Source organism: Petaurus breviceps, unplaced genomic scaffold (assembly GCF_028583685.1).
Source record: "Petaurus breviceps papuanus isolate PSGF00001 unplaced genomic scaffold, PetGlider_PUasm1.0 175, whole genome shotgun sequence".
Taxonomy (NCBI): Eukaryota; Metazoa; Chordata; class Mammalia; order Diprotodontia; family Petauridae; genus Petaurus; species Petaurus breviceps.
The window spans coordinates 28745852-28766962 of NW_027185764.1; the positions used below are offsets into that span (position 1 = coordinate 28745852).

The following is a 21111-nucleotide window of genomic DNA, read 5'->3' on the forward strand; positions in this document are numbered from 1 at the left end:
AGGCCACCTTTGTGGAAGGAGGGTCTAAGGTGAAGGTGGGCCCTGGGCACGGTTTTAACTAACTCAAATAGTTTACAGTGAGAACCAAAATAACACTATATAGGCTAGCAATAACATTGTAAAGACAAGCAACTTTGAAAACTGTGAGACCTAAGATCAATACAACAGCTATCCTTGACTTCAAATGATGGATAATGGAACATAAGACCCACCTCCTGACAGAGAGGGGATGGATTGAGGGTGCAGAATGAGACATATTTTTGTAAATAGTCAATTCCCAAATGAGGGAATTTACTATGTCTATTTTTTACAAGAAATTTGTTTTTGCCTCTTTGTCTCTTTTTCAATGGGTGGGGGTGGTCAGGACAGAAAATAGATTTCTGTTCATTTGTTTTTATTTCTGTTGATTTTTAAAAAAATCAAAAATAGGGGCGGCTAGGTGGTGCAGTAAGTAAGAGAGCTGGGGAGGACCCGGGATCAGTTCCGTCCTCAGATACTTAACACCCACACAAAAAAACTGGCCGTGTAACCTTGGGCAAGTTACTTAACCCCAACTGCTTAAAAAAAAAAATTTAAAAATAAAGAGGTTGTGGAAAGAGGTGCTGCAGAAATGGAATGGTGCATGCACTTTGAGATAAGGTCATTGCATTGTTAGTTTCTCTTAATTGTTTTACTTTATTAGGAGAGACCTATCAGGGAGTGGGGGTGGGGAGCATAATCTGCAAAAGCTTGTTATGTAAATACATCAATTAACCATCTTTTTTTTTCAAGTGTACTGTTCTTGAAGTGGTTCTGGGCAGCAGATGGCATGGCTGGCCTGGACCAGGCTCCAGCTGACACACTCTGCACCTCCCACAAGAGGGAAGGACCCTTTGGGCTAGTTCCCCCTTTGTGGTGGGGGCTCTGGCTCTCCTTGTGCCTGCCCCTGCCTTTATAATCACTCTTACCACGGAAGGTCTTCGATACCTGCTTCTCCTTAGGGAACTTCCCTGGGATTTCACACAAATGTAAGTGAGAGAGTGGCAAAGCAGAGTCTGTTTCTAAACAAGTCTATCCCTTTAGTTGTCTAGACTGGAAATCTTCATTTCCTTCGCTTCTAATCAGTATCATCATAAAATGTGAGACTGCTGAAGTTTACACCTTGTAAAATTCAATGATCTGATTAGGAATCTCCCCTGTGACCCTAAAAGCAGGGCCTTGGGCATCCTACCTTCAGGCTTTCTGCAGTGATTTTATGCATGCTAGATAATTATTTTTGAATATTGAATAAGGTCTGGAAGAATGAAGTGAAATGGGAAGACCTTTTCACTGAATCTCTCTCCTGCAAGAGCAAAATAAACTCGTTGGACAAAATAGTTTGGCACAGGGCAGGTTTGGGAATTGTCCTGGCATGCTCTGTGGAGGTTATCCAACCCTGGTTTGTATGATAAAAGCCAACCTTCAGTAGGAGTGGATAGGACATATTATAGTAGTTGTTCAATGATTTCAGTCCTGTCCAATTCTTTGTGACCTCATTTGTGGCTTTCTTGGCAAAGAGACTGGAGTGGTTTTCTATTTCCTTTTCCAGTTCATTTGACAGATGAGGAAACTGAGGCAAACAGGATTAAGTGACTTGTCCAGGGTTACACAGTAAGAAGTGTCTGAGGCCAGATTTGAACTCCTGAAGATAAGTGTTCCTGACTCTAGGCCAGGCACTTTATCCACCTCACTTTCCATTCAACAAGCATTATTTGTCAGGTCCCGGGGATACAAAGACAGAAATGAAATAGTCCTTACCTTCAGGGAATATATATTCTTTTAGGGAAAAACATCAGGTAGACAGATAGGCAAAATCAGGATATGTAAACAGTTATAGGGGGAGAGGCCTATCAAAGGGAAGGCCTAGGCCAAGAAAGGCTTTAAGGGAGGAGGTAGATTGGGATTCTAAGAGACATTGGTGAGGGAAGGTATTCTGGCACTTTGTGTAACCCTGAATGTTGGTTCTTAAAGGCTGCAGTGGTCATTTGGCTTGGAAACAACAGCAGGGTCTAAACGTGACAATCCCCACATTCTGGGTTCTTTGGAGGGAAATCCTTTGGATTCCACCCGGACTCCTGTGGCTCTTCATGTTGAATGACTCAAGTCAGTCCAGTCTGGAATGTCACAAAAAGGAATAAAGATATACAAACAGCCCAATGCTGCTGCTCTGACAGTCATTCTGGACATGGCTGGGACTTTTCGGAACTGCTTTGTCATCAAGAGGACTCTGCAGGCCAAGTTCATTTTGTTCCTTCTCATTCCCTGAGTTCCTACCCTGATTTCTTGTTTACTGATCACTGACTGACTTTGAAGTCCTCTGTCAGGCACCCCTGGTCGCATTTCATGTTCATCCATTTCTTCCTCATTAGCATCTACAGAATGTTAAATTTGACGTCCAACACTCTCTGGTTCCTGACTATTCACTGTCCCATTTCAAAAGCAAACCTTGGATCTTGTTCCATTCCCCCAACATTCTCCCCCTTTCCCTCTCCCCTAGTCTTTAAACCTCTTGCTTTTCCTTTTTGGAATGTAACTTCCTTGACTCTATTTCTCATTTTAAAAGGTTGAGGAGACTCATTTATCCTCATGGGATTCTAGACTCAGAGTTGGAAGGGTTCTTGGTGTTCACACAGTTCCACCCCCTTGTTTTACAGATGAGGAAACTGTAATGAGGAAATTGCCACAGTAAGTGACTAAGTTGGAATTTGAACTCATATCCTGTAACTCCAAATTCAGGGCCTTTGCTAGTAGTAAAAGCTTTTTTCTTTTTTCTTATTTTAGCTTTTATTATGGGTAGCTTAGTTGTCAATTAGTTCAGTCGTTTTCAGGCCTGTCTGACTTTTCATGACCCTACTTGGGGTTTTCTTGGCAAAGATGCTGGAGTAGTTTGTCATTTACTTCTCCAGCTCATTTTACAGTTGAGGAATCTGAGGCAAACAGGGTCAAGTGACTTGCCCAGGGTCACACAGCTAGTAAACATCTGAGGCCAGATTTAAACTCTGGAAGATGAGTCTTCCCAACCTGAGCTCAGCAGTGCTCTCTGTATTATACTCAGTAAAGTAGGTGTCTGAAGACCATAGTTAAAATTCTGAATTTGTTCTTGAGCTGCTTTATAATCTTAAATAAAACATTGAATCTCTTGGGGCCTCAACTGTTTTTTTTCCACCTAGAAAATGGAGATGATAACATCCCCCTGTTCCCTCTACCTCCTTGCTACTTTGGAAAAACACAATGCATGGGAGCTTATTTCTGTCAGGGGTACCATCATTCACCTGGTGTTCTCTGTTTGCCATCATGGCGTTACCGTTCTCTTCTCGGTTGGTCACCAAGTCCTATAATCCTGCCCTTTCAACACTGTGGCAACCTTCTTCTTCCCCTCCTCTCTGCCACCATACAAGCACATGCCCACATGACCTTTGGCACGAGCTATTGAAATAGCCTTTTGACGGGTCTTCTTTGCATTCTCTGCTCCCCTCCAATCCATCCTTGTACAGAGGTAAAATGTTTTGCAAAATTTAAGGAGAGATCCATATAGATCCTAACTACTATTACTAATTCAAGATTTGTCTTCTTGGTGGACCTGCTCAGACTACTCCTCTGCTCAGAATCTTTTAGTGACTCTCTACTTAGTGCTGAGAAAAGTTTCAGCTACTTTGTGTAATATTCATGGCCCTCTACAACTTCGGATCATTCTTTGTTGTTCAGTTGTGTCCAGCTCTTTGCAATCCTGTATGGGATTTTCTTGGCAAAGATACTGGATGGTTTGCCACTTCCTTCTCCAGTAAAGAACACAAAGGTTGAATGACTTACTCAGGGTCACACAGCTAGTGAATGTCTGAGTCTGAATTTGAACTCAGGTCTTCCTGACTCTAGGCCCAGCATGCTATCCACTGTGCCAGCAGCTCCCTCCATCAGGCCATTGTACTTTTATCATACTACTCCCCTCCATATTCTCCTTTTCATATATGTCCTGTAGTCACACTTCACATAGTGACCCCTACAGACACACACACACACACACACACACACACACACACACACACACATCTGCCGAGTTCTTACCCATCCTTTAAAGCTCAACTTCAAAGCTGCCTCCTCCAAGAAGTTTTCCCTGATTCCCACCTTTGGTAATGACCCTTTCTCCCTTAGGCCTCATACAGTACTTCATTCCTTTTTTAAATATGTATCATATATTATTTTGTATTTATAGTCATTTGTGTATATCACATCCCTTAACCAGATTGTAAGCTATATAAAAGGCAAGAGCCATGCTTTTCTACCCTGTATCTTACCCAGTGCTTAGCATGGCATATTATTGTACCTGGTAAGAACTTAATAAACATTTTTAATTAAATTAAATTAAGCTGACTATAAAGACTATTGGACAAATCCAAGGGAGAGATGTTATATGAAGCAAAGAAATTACCTTCCAGAACCAAGGATTGCAGTAAAAACCACATTAGATGGGGCGGCCAGGTAGCATAGCGAGTAAGAGCACCGGCTCCAGTGTTGAGAAGACCTGAAGATCAAATCCTGGGCTCAGACACTTAGCACCCACCCAGAAACACCTGGCCGTGTAACCTTGAGCAAGTTACTTAACCCCAATTGCTTAGGGGCTGCCAGGTGGCTCAGCAAGTAAGAGTACCGGCTCCAGTGTCGGGATGACCTGGATCAAATCTGGGCTCAGATACTCAGCACCACACCCAGAAATAACTGGCCGTGTAACCTTGAGCAAGTTACTTAACCCCGATTGCTTAAAAAAAAAAAATTTAAAAAAAACCACTTCAGATCAAGGACCCCACTTCTCAGTCTCCTTTTAGAGACTGAACAACAACAATGACATTGGCTGACATTTATATAGATTTTCAAGGTTTAGAAAGTCTTTGATACACATAATCTCTTTTAAATCCTCAGAACATCCTTGTCAGGTGGATGCTCTTGGTGCCTCCATTTTACAAATGAGGAAACTGAGGCTCATGGAAATGAAATGATTTCCCCAGGGTCACAGCACTGTCGGAGGAAGGATTCAAACCCAAGTCTTCTCCACTCCACACTCTATGCTATTTACTCCCTCCTCAAATGTTCCCTTCTAAGCTCACTTGATTCTTGCTTTCAGGTGTAACTTCCCTACCCAATTTTTTCCCCATTTTGCTAAATAAAGGAAGTAACCCCAAGGGCTGGTTTTCCTCCTGCTACCACAAAGGTCTGTGTAACTGCTTGTTCCTCTAAGTGGTGAAAATGACCTGATACATTTACCTTGAGGCAGTTGATTGAAGAGGCAGAAAGATCCAGTGGTGGGCATAACAGAGCACAGGAAAGCAAATGGGGAAAGCTTCAGACAAGTTCCTTCTTGGTAGGAAGCTACCCTTGAGCAGAGTTCAGCTTCCATGCTTGCCTAAATGTCACATGATAGATAAGGCAGAAGGCATGGATTTTCTCCTCTGTTATCTTCTTCCCTTCCATTCTTAGCCACTGTCTCATTGATTCTTTTTAAAGATATCTTTGATTTCCTATCACCTTTATTTCCAAATAGATCCCTTCCCATCCCCTAGTCCATGGTGGGAAACCTGTGGCCTCCAGGCCTCAGTTCTCTTAGGTCCTCAAGTGCGGCCCTTTGACTGAATCCAAATGTCCACCCCTGCGCCTAGTCAAAGCTGCATCCCTTATAACAAAGACAAAAACGGAGATCAAAAAAAAAAACCAAGATTAGCAAAATTGAGTAACATATCAACTGAGTCTGGCAGTGTGTGCATTGTCCCATGACCACAGTCCCCCCACCTCTGCAAAGAGGGGAGAAAGGGCCATTTTCTCATCTCGTCTTCGCGGTCCCGCTTGGTCATCATTGTTACACAGGGGTCACTTTGTTGTGGTCCTCGCGTGTACTCTTTCCCTCCATTCGGCTTACTTTATTTTACATCTCTTCATGATGATATGTCTTCTCATGCTCCTCTATTTTCTTCATAATTCACTTTTTATGGCACAGTAATAATCTATTACATCTATGTACCACAATTTTGAGTCATTCGCTAATCAATGGACGTCTCTTTTGCTCCTAGATCTGTCTCTAAGGAACAACATGCTGCTATATATTTTAGTGTACATGAGATTTTTCTTTCTTATACATGTCTAGCATAGGCTCTCTTTGGGAGGAACTTCTGAGTCCAAAGGATGGACATTTTTATCACTTTCTTATAATAATTCCAAAATGGTTTCCAGAATTGTTGGGCTGACCACAGCTTTTCCAACAGTAAGTAAAATAGCATACCATTTTTTCATACCCCCCCCCCCAAACATTAACTGCTTCCCTCTCTCCCCCCTTTTTTTTCTTGGCTATCTTTGCCGATTTGTAGGTTGTCAAGTGAAACTGTGGGTTTTAGAAAGTTGTACCCTTATCAATTCTTAGGAAGCTCATTTGATTTTATTCAGTTTAGAAATCTTCCTACTAGGAAGCTGTATGAGGACAAGATCAGTATCTTATCTAAATTTTGTATCCCACTCATTGCCCAGCATAGTGTCTCATAATATCTTAAGAGTTACCTAAAGCTGAGAAGCCTTAAAGATTTGAGGAATGATATATGTGAAACGTTCAGTTAGGCTTGGTGGTACCCAATTGTTGGATCTGAGTGCATGTAGGGGAGTGGGAAAAATTACTTTGACAATGTATTGTCAAATCAAAATCAGGACTGATATAATGGATAAACCCAAATGGTCAAAGCATCAGCCCCATATCTCCTTCCAAGAGAACTCTAAGAACCGGAGTCTGGCTGCAAAACTCCACCAAAATGCTAAACTGGTCTTTCAATTTTTTTTTAAGTTCAATCACTGCCCTGACTGGCCGCTTCCATATCTCAATGGCCGCCGTCTCTCCAGAGTCAGACAGACAAAACTTTCCCTTGCTTAGAGTCAGGATGAAGTGATTTGTTCCCCTCTGGCTGTGTCGGTTCTGCAAACCAGATAGCAGCCAGTCGAGTGAGCTCAGGAGTCAGGCCCTTCTGGAGGTCCATTTGTTTGGACAGGACAACACTCTGGACAATCAGCCTCTCCAGGCAGGAGCCGGGTGCTCCCAGCCCCCTGGAGGTATTCCTTTTTTGGATTTTCTTTTCTTTTTTCTCCAAGCTCTCCCCCCCCCTCCCCAACATTTTGTTTAAGAGAAAACGAGATGTCTATCTTCTGTTTCCTTATTTTTTTTCAGGAAAGCAAAGGGTTGTTGACTTCCTCCCTCTCCCCTCCCTTCCTTCCTTCTTCCCGAAGGTACTCATCTGAGAAAAAGAGAACGAAGTAATTGTTCCTGTTCTCTTTCTTAAGTCATTTGAAACACTGTCCCAGCTCCTTCTGTAAGTTCACTGCAATCTGTACACAAGAGAGAGAGAGAGGGAGAGGGAGAGAGAGTGCATGAGAGCAGAAAGCAGGTAAAGAAAGAAAGAGCTTGGTGCTGCAGCTCTTCAGACATCAGGAGCTGGTAAGTTACCCATCAAATCACTGTTGCTTCTTTTTCAATGTAACTAACACAGATTCTCTGCCAGGCATCTTTAGATGAAGATGTCTCACTGGCCACATCCTTGACTCACAGAGTATGAAGGATGGTTGACCCAGAATTTAAAGTTAGACTTTTTTTTTAAAGGCAATACTGATGTTTAGAATCTGAGATCTGGCAACAATGAAAAGAGTATTGCGCTGGGGAAAAGGAGGTGCACTGTGGTCAATCCGGATTTGGGCATAGATAAAAAGACACGAGTCACTAGGCTCTCTTACACTCTCCTGCTGGAAGCTTTGTTCTCTTTATTCTGGCTTCAGGCAGCTTGGTTGTTGGGGTGCATCGGCCAAGGACTGCCATTTGCCATAGGGTTTATGGGATATGACCGCAATAGAAATGGCAATACCTGTCTCCTTTTCTCTTTTCCCCTTCTCTCTACTCCCCAGCAGATATCCTCCAAATTAGGCATGATCATATATGAGCTCCGTTCTGGGTAAATAATCTAAGAGAAAGACAAGAGGGTTGCATGATGTTAAGAGGACTGTGTGTTTGGGGCATAAGTGTAAACTGACCTTGAACCTGTGACCCATACATATATATGGATGCAACAAAGGACATAACCTCTAAGGTACTCAGCTGTCATTTGAGAAAATCTTCCTGGGACTGGGTTAGAAGACAAGGACTGATCTTATATAACAATAACTTGATCCAAGACTATACTTCAAGCTTATGTTTATACTTTTACTCAGCCCAAATAGCCAGTTGTTTTCCAAGCACCAAGCAGAATGCAATACACTAGTCAAGGATAACCAGCTAGGAGACATTTGGACCAACCATTCATAAGGGGTCACACCTGAAATTTGTGAGCAAGAATATTGTTACCTAGAGTCCATCAGGACAGGCTGACAGGGGACCCAAGACCACATTAGCAAAAATAGATCATTTAGGTCACATGAAAAGACCATACGTATTTGTAGAAACTTACAGTACAATACAGGGGAAAAGGCACTAGGCAAGGGGTGTTATGCATGTCTTTTCTATATTAGATTTTGGTGAAATTTGTTGACTGAAGTCGCTTTGTGGTTAGTGAGGAGACTCAAATATCCAGTTTTTCATTGACAAGAGTAAGAATCTAATCCTAAGATTTCACTGCAAAAATGTAACCTGCATCAGAAATCTGATTAAATACCCTTAATAAATGGTGGTTTACAGTCATAGTGGGTTGTTGGGAGTCTTCTGCGTGAAAAGACCTTCTGTGCTTTTTTTTTTATTTCTCTTTTCTCTGTAGACTTTCCTTGGTAGCTCTAGAAAACAGACTTACTTGTAAAATACTGGAATGAAAGTTAATTTTGTGGTCACTCATTAATGTGCTCCAACATATCCTTTTCTATCTTTAAAACTATGAGATTGGTGGTATGGCAATTAGCTTAATAACCATCAGCCGTATTATAAAGACCCCCCCCCCCCCACCTCCTTCACTCCCTCACTTGATCTGAAGTTGAAAAGAAACCGTAGATTGATAGTCTAGGCGACTATCAGCAATCATGACCTCCAGGAATGAATTCTGACCTGCGATCTCCATTACATGGGCCTTTTGGTTTCATTTTTGTTTGATTCTGTACACTGGATTGAAAACAACAACCCCCTCGACTTTTGGTTGTCAAAATACGAAAATGTGAAGTACAAATGTTGAAAAATAAAAATATGACTGTGTTTTCTGATGGAGTGAAATGTAAAAAGCAAGAGTTTGATGATTCAGAGAGCAGCCTACAGAAGAGCACCTGGATGACCCCAAAATAAGATGAACCCAATGTAGAATCTGTCTGCTCCCATTTGTGACCCCAGACTGAGATACTCTAGTGTTCTTTTGTTCTCTTTGAAAAGGTCACGTGTTGAATATTTCTATTTACAGGGGTAAGAGAGTCACACAAAAATATCTGTTGGTTACTTGAGTAAAAAATTCTTCAATAACCTAAAGGGAAACCTAAAATGGCCATAGTTCCATTTAATTTGTTCTGCTGCCTTCTAGTAGTCTAGAGACCCCGTACCCTACCCAATGAGAGCATTGGATCAAGGAGGTGTGGATGTGATTTCATGGTGTACACCAGCTCTTTCATAGCTTCAAAGTGGAGAATTCTCTCCTGGAATCTCCGAATACATAAAAAGTATGGCTTTAGTTCATCTTTGCTGTGGGTGGTTATGTTACAAATTGGCAACTAGGTCACAATGTCCAGTTGGTAGCTTTGTGTGGGTTGAAAATACATTCATCTGGAGTACGGAATTACTCAGGAGTTCTTGAATATTATTAAATCAAATTAATACTTGCCTAGTCCTTTCCTTTTTTACAGTACACAATAATTAAATTTAACAAATTTTAATAATTATATTTATTTCTGTGATCTGTTTTTTCTCATCCTACCTCCATGGTACCTCATTGAGAAAGCAAGGTAAACAAAATGCCTGTTATAAACTTATAAAGTCAAGCAAAATAAATTCCTATCCTGGCCGTGTCCAAAAACGTATGCCTTAGGCTGCACTCATCTGGAGGTGACTGGTTTGTTTGATCATGAGTCCTCTGGAATTGTGGCTAGTCACTGTGTTGGTCAGAGTTCCTAAGTCTTTCAAAGTTGTTTTGTCTTTACATTATTTTAACAACCATTAAATTAAGTCCCTCTTGTGTGCAAAGCAGAGAGGCCAAGTGGTGAAGTTATAAGGATGTTGGACTTGGAATCAGGTAGTCTTGGGTTCAGATCTTGCCTCTGAGCTTATTATTAGCCTTGTGACCATGAGTGTGTCACTTAAGCTTTCTCTAATTCACAGCTAGATAAATCTCTAAGATATATCTGCTAAGTAATAGATGGACTATACACTGATTGGTGGAAGAATCCTACACAAAAGAAATCACAGATTATGGACTGATATGCAAAGACCTATTCCTTCAATAGTTTTCCTATCTATCCCTCGGGTGCCTAATTCTTGATCAATATGACACTCTACCTCTGTCTGAGCCGAAATTATTTCTTATAGCTTTGCAGCTAAATACACATTTGAACATAGATTTTCTGTACTCAGAACTCTTGTGGAATAATCACAGATGGGCTTTCAAATATTGATGGTTAGCTCTCAGCATTGCAGAAAAGCCAATCTTTCCACTGCAGAATAATTTGTACCAGTGATGCCCAGCAGAGATCAATGGTGGAGAAACCGTAGCTTGGAGATGGAATCTTTCAAGTTAGATGAATGTGAAAAGAAACTGCTCAGGTCTATTTTTAGAGCCCTATTGTCCCCTTCCCCCACTTCCCCATCCTCCCCAGTCCTGTGTCTATGGCGACCTTTCCCCTGGCTACAGAAAGCTGGATGCAGTTTTCTCTAGAGCCCACCAGCTCTCTTCCATGACTCAGCCGGAGAAGATGATTTGTCAATAATCTGAGAGTTCTCCCTCTCTCCTTCCCCCCTCCACTTTGACCACCTCCCCCCTCTCTAGCATAGATGAGCAAGGAGAAATTCAGTTTAGGACTGAAAACCAGGCCCCTTTTGCTACCACTTTTTGGGGGAGGGTCAGGAGAATATGTTCAACTTTTCCCCCCCTACACTTTGAACTGGTAAACACATATGTAGATTTATTTACCAGGTCTAATTGCCACTCCAATTTTGGTTAGATTTTTGTCCATTTCTGATTTCATTTCCCAGAAAATCTTTGATAGAACAGAAGGGAATGGATCCATCGGGTGGCTCGTCTGGACACATCTCTGCCAGAATGAAATGAAGCTGGGTTATGATATACAAAGGGGCAAGAGGTGCCTTCCAAGGCAACCCAATTTGGCAGAAAGTGTAGCAGAGTTCAAGGCAAGGGCCGGAGTGCCTTTCCCAGATCAGTAGTTAACTGACTATGACCTTGAATAAGCAGAGGCTGGATAATATCAAGAATGCTTTAGAGGAGATTTTTCATTCAGATATGAGTTCTGACGGATGGTGGCTCAGGTCCTCCCACCTCTGAGATTTCCTGAGGCTATGAAGTCACTTAATTTCTCTGATCCTCGGAGACTGTGGTTATAAAATGATAGGTTTGGCCTAGAGGCTCTCAAAGTAGATCAGTAACTACCAATTCTGACTCCTGGGGCAAGCAACAAAAAACCTGCCTGGGGTAAGCATGAAAGGTGTCCTCAAATCAACTTCAAAGTTGATTCAAAACTTAAAAGTCTTTAAAAAGACAAGTCTAGTTGGGATTTGGCCATGTAACTTCCCTACTCAGTAAACTCTAGTAGCTCCCTGTTTCCTCCAGGATCAAATATAAAATCTTTTATTTAACATTTAAAGCAGTTCCTTCCCACCCTTCCAGTATGTTTACACCTTACTCCCTCCACCAACGCTGTGACCCTTCCCCACTGGTCCACTTGCTACGTTCACACATGAAGCATATTCATAACACTCCTTCATTCACCATCTTCCAACTCCGCCTGAAATGTTCCCCTCAACACTGCCTCCCAATTTCCCTGGCTTCCTTCAAAACTCAGCCCAAAGACTCCTTGCTGGGATGGTCCCTTCCCTGTCCCCTTCCAAGTGCCTACCATCTACATTGTATATATCTTGTATGCACATCCATATATGTCTGTTGTCTCTCTCATTAAAATGTGAATCCTGTAAGAGTAAGGATAGAGTTTTCTGATTTTTTACATTTCTTTGTATACCCAGGGCTTAACGCAGTTCTTGGCACAGAGTAAATACTTAACAAATGTGTATGAGACATAACGCCATGATGGAGAGACAGAGACCCCAAGAGAAGCAAAGAGGGCTGGCTCCACTGGGGAAGAAAGGGACTGGGGAGGAGGTGACCTTGGGTCCCATTTCCAGAGCTTTTTCTGACCAAGTAGGTGCTGGGTTCAGTTGTTTCTCCTTTTTGAAGGTGTTTATGTGCTCTTACAACCCTATACCTTTCAGCCTCATTGGCCAAAATTTCTTTGATCTCACCCTAGTAATGGCTCTGCATCTAAGGCTCCTTCTTTTTCTAATTTTCTGTGATTCTATGTGACTGATTTTTTTTTCTGCTTTTTGGGGGGAGGGCAATTGGGGTTAAGTGACTTGCCCAAGATCACAACGTAGTGTTAAATGTCTGAGGTCGGGATTTGAACTCAGGTCCTCCTGACTCCAGGGCTAGTGCTCTATTCACTGCGCCATCTAGCTGCCCCTATGAGACTGATTTTCAAAGGTTCTTTTTGCTGTGGTTTCTTTGGTATTGCATTAGCATTTGCTATACATAGAATTCTAGCTCTTTTATAATGTAAAGAAACCTCAAATATAAATATCTTTCTATAGAAACATACTTTGAAATGGAATCCTAATTAAGCTTGGGATGTTTCTTTAGGAAGGAGCGAGGAGAAGGTGAATAGTTATTACAGAGACTTTCAAAATGAGATCTGATCAATGTGAATACTCAAAACTTAGAATGTGGCATATAGAGAGATGTATTACTTAGATCCATAAAACAAAGTTTGCAATGCCACAGGGATAAACTTTTCTTTTTGTTTCTTTGAGCCATTAGAAGTTTCAAGTGAGAAAGATTTTTATTTCTTTTTCCTTCTACATGTTACATGAACCGATTGGGGCTAACTCTACTGACTTTTAAATTTTGGCCCAAAGATTGGGGGGTGGGGGTGGGGCAGGGCAGAGCTGAGGTAAATGTACAGTGACCTCTTCTAATGGTTTTGGGGAAGTCAGCTTTCCTGGGAACTCTGAAACTGCTCCTATTAAAACAGTGGGGAGCTCATTACCCTGTTGGTAGGATTTAAAAACTTTGTTAGCCAAATTTCTCCTGATTGTGTATATGAATTTTATGACTTTTTGTTTTGCTTTTTGTGTATTTAATTTATCGCAGTCTAATGGGGGAATGGATGGTCTTGTTCCAGGAACAGCCAAAAGACAGTCCCTGAACGTGGAGAGCTCGTGGTGGGGAGAGGGAAGGATGTAAGCTTCAAGAAGGCTGGAATAGCAGGGGGCCAGGTTATTAAAGGCTTTAACCCTCCCAACTTATTATTACAGTGTTGAGGATTAGAGTAGACTGTGTATACATGGTACCAGAACAAGCAACTGAAAACTGAAAATACTGGTCAGATGTTGGAAGGGTATTTTTTGGTCCAAATAACCCCAGATAAACTGTGTGGTAGACTTCTTTCCAGTGAATGGACATTAATGACCGGTACATTACCTGTCCCTATACATTAAAATGCATCCTTGGAAAGCACCACCCACTTGACAAATAACAATTTACCTTAGAATCACAACTTCCTTATTCCCATTCTATGACTGAGGAAACTGGGGCTCAGAGTAGTAATGGTCCCTGGGTCACACCACTGAGCCAGAAGTATACCCCAAATCTTTGATTGCCTAGTTCAGTGTTAATTCTCTGATGTCACACTGTCCTGGAGAGAGGAAGGAGTAGAGAGTCTGTTGTTGCTGCTGGGCTTTTTGTTTTGTTTTGGGTTGTGCGGTGGGAGGCTGGAGGGATTGGGGGTGGAGGAGGGTGGAGGGAGAGCAGTATTTGGAAGGTGAAGGTATTCATTTGTACATCCTTATAGGAAAGGCTGTTAGCCTGGGAACCTTGTAGCAAATACCCAGAATTCCTCTTTTTTTTTTTTTTGAAACCAACAGGGAAGTGCCTTCAAGCTAAAGGATCAATCACTAAGTCAATTACCAAGCATTTATTAAGTGCCGACTGTGTGCTACATTAGGCCATGATAAGATAAAAAACAAAATGAAAACACGCACCTTGTCCTTGATGAGTTGATTTACATAAAAGCAGCCAGGTCAATTCAGAGAGGGAAACATAACGACATGCTTGCTATGTGCACTGAGCTTTCCTTTATTCAGTGTTAGACCAAATGAGACACTTAGCAAGAATCCTGAATGAGCAAGTGATGGGCTGCTGTGGTGGCCTCCCACTGCCATGGAAAATTCCAAGAGCTAAATGTCAATGCTAAAGAGTAAGGCCAAGTTAAATTCAATAGCAAACAATGAATACAAGATAATTGCTATTTGGTAAAACAACTTGGGGGCAGCTAGGGGATGCAGTGAGTGAAGCACCAGGCCTGGAGTCAGAATGATTCATCTTCCTAAGTTCAAATCTGACATCTGACATCTGACACTGACTAGCCGTGTGTCCTTGGCCAAGTCACTTGACCCTGTTTACCTCAGTTTCCTTATTTGTAAAATGAGCTGGAAAAGGAAATTATAAATTACTCTGGTATCTTTGCCAAGAACAACTGAAATGGGGTTGTGAATAGTCAGTTACAAGAAGGAGCTAATTAATAAGGGGCGGGGGAGATCCCCTTACTTTTTTCTCTCTTTTTACTTGTTCACACATCAGGAAAGCTCCTTTCCCTCAGGTCAGTTACCATAGACATCCAAAGACAACTCCATCTTCTCCATCCCAAAAGATCTAGCTGAGTCTTGTAGCCTCTCTACAAGCCCAGAGCCCCATGCTTTCGCCTAGCTCTACTGTAGTTACTTCAGCTGGCTGTTCTTTATTTTTATTTATTTATTTTTTTAAAGCAATTGGGGTTAAGTAACTTGCTCAAGGTTACATGGCCAGTTATTTCTGAGTGTGGTACTAAGTATCTGAGCTCGGATTTGATCCCCAGATCATCCCGACACTGGAGCCGGTATTCTTACTTGCTGAGCCACCTGGCCGCCCCTAGCTGGCTGTTCTTTAACTTGAGACTTTTTGTCCTTAATTTTTTTTTGTCAAATATCTCATGTTCTGTGACCAACCTTCAGGTGTGTCTGACTCTTTGGGTCACAGTACAAATGAAATCATAGGAATAGCCCTTGTTGCTGTTTGTCCTTCATTCTTTCAGAGGGCCAAGACATCATGAGGGTGATGCCTTGACTTGCAGGTGAATGTATTGAAGTGCCCTCTTTCCTACAATAAACTTAGGGTCATGAGCTTATCACTCAATCTATACAACAAAATTCATAAAGACACTTCAGCCAAAGATGAGGAGAAAATAATGGGAGTCAGGACAAAAGCAAGGGAAAGATGAGGCTGGGTTGAGAATCCAAATATCCATTGCCTAAATGTGGCCTGAGTTTCAGTTCTGTATCATCTGTGAGATGCTTCTTCCTGAATGCTCCATAAGAATTTCAGCCTCAGCATGTCCAAAAAAGAATCTCATTGTCTTGGTCCCTAAACCTCACCCACCTCCAAACTTCCCTATTTCTGTCCAGGTCATCACCGTCCTTCCAGGCATCCAGACTCATCCTCAACTCTTCCCTCTCTTTCATGCCCACATTCAATCAATTGTCAAGTCTTGTTGACTGTACCTGTACAACATCTCTTGCATCTGTGCAACTCTCTACACCTACAAGGCCATCATCATAATTCATGCCCTCATCAAGTCTTGCCTGAAGTATTATAATAAATTTCTAATTGTTCTCTCAGCTCCTAGTCTCTGTTCTTTCCAGTCCCTGGTCCAAAATAATCTTCCTAAAGCACAAGCCTTACCATTATAAACTGCTGTTCAGTCATTTCCAACTGTCTAGGCTGACATGGTCCTTAGACTGTAGAAAAGCAGATTTCCAAGGATTCAGAGAAAGTAAAGGTAGAGGCCCGTGGCACAGTGAATAGAGCACCAGCCTTAGAGTCAGGAGGACCTGAGATCAAATCCAGCCTCAGATATTTGACATGTACTAGCTGTGTGAGCTTGGGCAAGTTACTTAACCCCAACTGCCCTGCCCTTCCCCCTCCAAAAAAAAATTTGTCTAGAGAAAGCAAGATTACAATGAGAATGAAATCCTCAAGATACAAAGGAAAACAATTCTGATGAGGTAGAAAAATGGGCGCTCTTTTAAAAAGATGAATATGGATAACCAGGGATTGATTTCACTTACCAACTTAGATTTTACAAAGATGTACAGAAGAGGGAAGCAAGGACATATGATGGAAGGTGAATAAAAAAGAGTAATGTGATCCTTTCAAAACAGTTGGGAGTGTTGAAGCTCAGAATCTGTTGAGTCTAGTAAGGGAAGTTAAAGGCAATAAAAATGGTTGTGCTTTTAGCTTTATTAAAGGAAAGAAGGGTATTGATAAGGGTTGGAATCACTGTTTAGGGCAGATAAGATGATGATAATGGATGGTAGAGAAAAAGCAGAACTGCCCAAATCTTACTTTGTTTCTATTTTCTCTGCAGAGGTGAATAGGCTTTACAATGGGAAGGACCAAACAGTAGTAAGAGAATAAGAAAACACTTAGTTGCTTTTGATGAGTTCTCAAGACTCCAGTCCCAGGTTAATGCTATCCCAGTTTACTAAAAGACTTGGCACTTAAAATTCCTAAAACATCAGTGTGCTCTTTGAAAGCTCCTGGAGAACCAGAGACAGGTTGCAGAACTGGAGAAGGGCCATTTAAAAAAAAAAAAAGAAATACTAGTAGTCATTACACTATAATAGGCCAATGAGTTTGACTTTGATTCTTGGCAAACTTCTCAAATGTATTATTAAAAGAATGGATAGTAACCACCTAGAAAAGGAAGCCATAAAGAGTCAGCACACCTTCATCAAAATTAACAAGTCATGACAAACTAAGCTCATGCCCTTTATTGACAGAATTACAGGGGTTTTTTATGTAGTTTACAAGAAATGAAGAATTTGCTATGTCCCTCCCCCTTCCTCCTACACACACACACACACACACACACACACACACACACACACACATACTCCTAGTTTTTAACAAAGCATTTGATAATGTCTATGGGGATGACAGCTAGATGGTACAGTGGATAGATTGCCAGGCTTGGAGTCAGGAAGACATCTTCCTGAGTTCAAATCTAGTCTCAGACACTTCTGAGCTGTGTGACCCTGGGCAAGTCATTTAACCCTGTTTGTCTCAGTTTTCTCATCTATAAAATTAGCTGAAGAAGGAAATGGCAAGAGCTGGTCATGACTGAAACAACTGCATAACAACATTGCTTTACAGACAAGATGGGGAGCTGTATGTTAGACAAGTAATCTTGAATGGTTCAATGTCATCTTGGACAGAGTTCTGTGATAAAAGGCCCCAAAGGTCTATGCTTGGTCCTGTGCTGTTTAATACTATAATTGACTTGGATGAAGGCACCAGAAACCATGCTTCTTCAATTTGCAAATGACAGAAAGCTGGGAAGAAGGAAGAGTTGACAATCCTACATGAAAGAGTCATTATCCAAAATGATCTCGAGAGGCTCAAATGTTTGGTTAGTATATCAGATAATATTAAGTGCTTACTACTAAACACTAAGGCAGCTATCCACCATTCAGTGGATAGAGCTCTGGGCCTAGATTCAGGAAGACCTGAGTTCAAATCCTACCTCAGACACTGTGTGTGTCCCTGACCACACAGTATGACCCTGACCAAGTCATTTAACCTCTGTTTGCCTTAATCCACTGGAAAAGAAAATGGCCAACCACTCCAGTATTTTTGCCAAGAAAATCCCATGGACAGTCTGATCCACACCAGGCATTGTGCTGAATGCTGGGACTATAATTGCAACCAACAAGAAAGACCCTCACAGCACTTAAGGGAATATAACACATTCTCGGAAGGGAATATAACACATAAAAGGAAGCCAAAGAGTGGAAAAGGAAAGATAAGGTACCTGAGAAGTGCATAGTGTAGCAGCCTGATAAAAAGGAAGAGAGATGTCTGGCCTGGACACTCTGCTTCAATGGAGGTTCAGAAGAACCATCCATTCAGAGGAAGGGGCAGAGGGAGTTTCCCAGGTAGGAATCCCAGGACTGCAGTGATCTTCCTGGGTGAAGAGCTTTTTTCTGATGGAGAAGCCCGGATTGCAGCCTGATAAGAAATTAAGAAGAGAAATAGTCAGCTCTCATGAAATGAAATTTAATATGCATCCATGCAAGGGACTGGGATTAAGTTTTGGGATTAAATTTGGAATAAAAAATTAACATCACTAATATAGGATGGGAGAGGCATGGCTAAATGGTGGTCTATCTGGAGAAGATCAGTAATTTTAACAGACTTCAAGCTCAGTATGAGCCAATAGTGGGGAATGGCAGACAAGCTAATGAAATTTTAGACAAAATGAAGAGGGAACCATAGTGCAGAGGGCTAGGGAGGCTATCTCCCTATTCCACTCTGTTCTCCCTCAGAGCCGCCCAAAGTATGTGTTCAGTTTTTGGTAGCACAGTTCAGGAATGAATGAATACACCTTTATTAAGTGCTTACTCTGTTCAAAGTACCGTGCTAAGTTCTAGAGAAATGGATAGAAAAAGAAGAGAATTTACATTAAGTTTACTTTTTCATTAAGCTGAATTAAAGGAGTTTTCATCCTATTAAGAGAAGACAATGTAAGGGAGTAGTGACCAGGGAGTGGTGATTCAAACTGGGAGATCAGAGGAAGGGGAAGGGAAGCCACAGAAAAATTGATTAATTTGATCTTTCTAGGAAGATAACATTGATTTGATCACTGTTCCCTAGACAAGGAGTTCTTTAGGAAGAACATTGATAGAACTGAGAGTATCTAGAGACAGCAAACAAGATAATGGAATATTTCAAGATGCTGCCACATCAGCCTGTTTGGAGGAAGTGGGGATACTCATCTCAGGGAAGAAAAAATGTAGGTGAGGGTACAATTTGAGTATAAGACGGACTCTTGATCAGGGACAAGTTGTATTAAATCAATCAAACAACATTTATTGAGCGTCTACTGTGTGCCAGGCACTGTGCTAAACCCTGGGGATATGAAAAGAGGCGAAAGACAATCCCTGCCCTCAAAGAGCTTACAATCTAATAAAGGAGACAACATGCAGGATAAAATGGAAATAACTAACAGAAGGAAGGCACGAGGATTAAGAGGGGTTGTGAAAGGCTTCTTGTAAAAGGGAGGATTTTGGGTGGGACCCAAAGGGAAGTCAGGGAAGTCAGAAAGTGGAGATGGGAAGGGAGAGCATTCCAGGCATGGGGGGGACAGCCAGAGAAAATGCCTGGAGGGGAGAGATGGAGTGTCTTGTTTGTGGAATAGCCAGAGGAGGCCAGAGTCTGGATTAAAGAGCTGCATGAGTTCAAATCTGACCTTAAACACTTACCAACTGTGTGACCCTTGGCAAGTCACTTAACCCTATTTACCTTGGTTTTCTCATTTGTAAAATGAGGGAGAGAAGGAAATGGCAAGTAACAAGAAAATCCCAAATAGGGACATGAAGAGTTGGACATAACTGAACGACAACAAAGTAGATTTGAAAATCATCAGCCTAGCAATGGTATTTGAAAACATGGGATCACCAAGTGAAGTTGTATAGAGATGTCTTTTGAGATCCACTCCAATTCTGATTCTATGATTATAATTCTAGGATTCCATGATCCTGATCATAGAAAATCCTTACAATCTCAGTGTACTAGGATTTGTACCAAACATAGCAAGGTGAGGTCCCTGGCCTTCAGGCACTTGCATTCTAAAGATAGCTGGACCACACTGGAAAGCCCTTCACCATCCATCCCCAGCACATGTTTCCAGGCTCACTACTCATGCTTCCCCTTCACGTGTTCTATTTGATGTCTCCCTTATAGGACCATTTATCTCCTCATCTCCTGCCTCAGTGTCTTTGCAAAGGCTGTCTTCCATTTCTGGAATGCTCTCCCTCCTCACCTTGGCCTCATAGAATCTCTAGACTCTTTCAAAGCCCAGTTCTAGAGGCCTCTCTAGATTTCTCCAGTTGCTAGCGCTCCCCTAAAACTCACTTTTTGATTTATATGAACTGATGCAAAGTGAAGAGAGCAGAACCAGAAGACCATTGTACACAGTAACAGCAATATTGTACAATGATCATCTCTGAAAGGCTTAGCTATTCTGATCAAGACAATGATCCAAGACAATTCCAAAAGACCTATGACGAAAAATGCTACCCACTTCCAGAGAAAGAACTGATGGAATCTAATGCAGATCAAAGCATACTATTTTTCACCCTCTTCATTTTTCTGGGAGATTTTTTGTGGCATTTTCTTTTGCAACATGGCTAATATGGAAATGTGTTTTGCATGACTGTACATGTATAATCAATATCAAATTGCTTGTCTTCTCAAGGAAGGGGGAGAGGTGAAAAGGAAGAAAATTTAGAACTCAAAAAATTTTTAATGAATAAAAAAATAAATGTAATTTGGAAATATTTAACAAAATAAATAAAAAGATAATAGAGAAAAAAAATCACTTTTCATTTATTTACTTGTACTTTATACAAGTAAAGTAAACTAGGGCGGCTAGGTGGCACAGTGAATCACTGGCCCTGGAGTCAGGAGGACCTGAGTTCAAATCTGGCCTCAGACACTTAACACAAAAACTAGCTGTGTGACCTTGGGCAAGTTGCTTAACCCCAATTGCCCTCCAAAAAAAAAAAAAGCAAAAAAAAATTAAAAAAGGCTCTCACTGCATCCAGGGCCATCTCCAGTTGTCCTGATCTATATCTTGCCACTGGACCCAGGTGGCTCTGGGGAGAAAGTGAGGCTGGTGACCTTGCACAGCCCTTCCTCACTTAAATCCAATTCACTTACATGTGTTGTTTGCCCCTATAAAATGAGAGCTCCTTGGGAATAAGGCTGTTTTATTTCTGTTTCTGCATCTCCAGGGCCTGGC

At 41.6% G+C, this 21111-nt stretch overlaps 1 protein-coding gene across 1 annotated transcript in view; it reads left to right on the top strand.

Moving 5' to 3' along the window:
* The first annotated feature begins 7134 nt into the window (after positions 1 to 7134).
* ZNF366 (zinc finger protein 366) overlaps positions 7135 to 21111 on the top strand; it is a 114582-nt gene continuing 100605 nt past the window's right edge. Inside the window, exon 1 of the mRNA XM_069084974.1 lies at positions 7135 to 7477. The gene's annotated coding sequence lies outside the window, so the exon portion shown is untranslated. The remainder of the gene's footprint in view (positions 7478 to 21111) is intronic.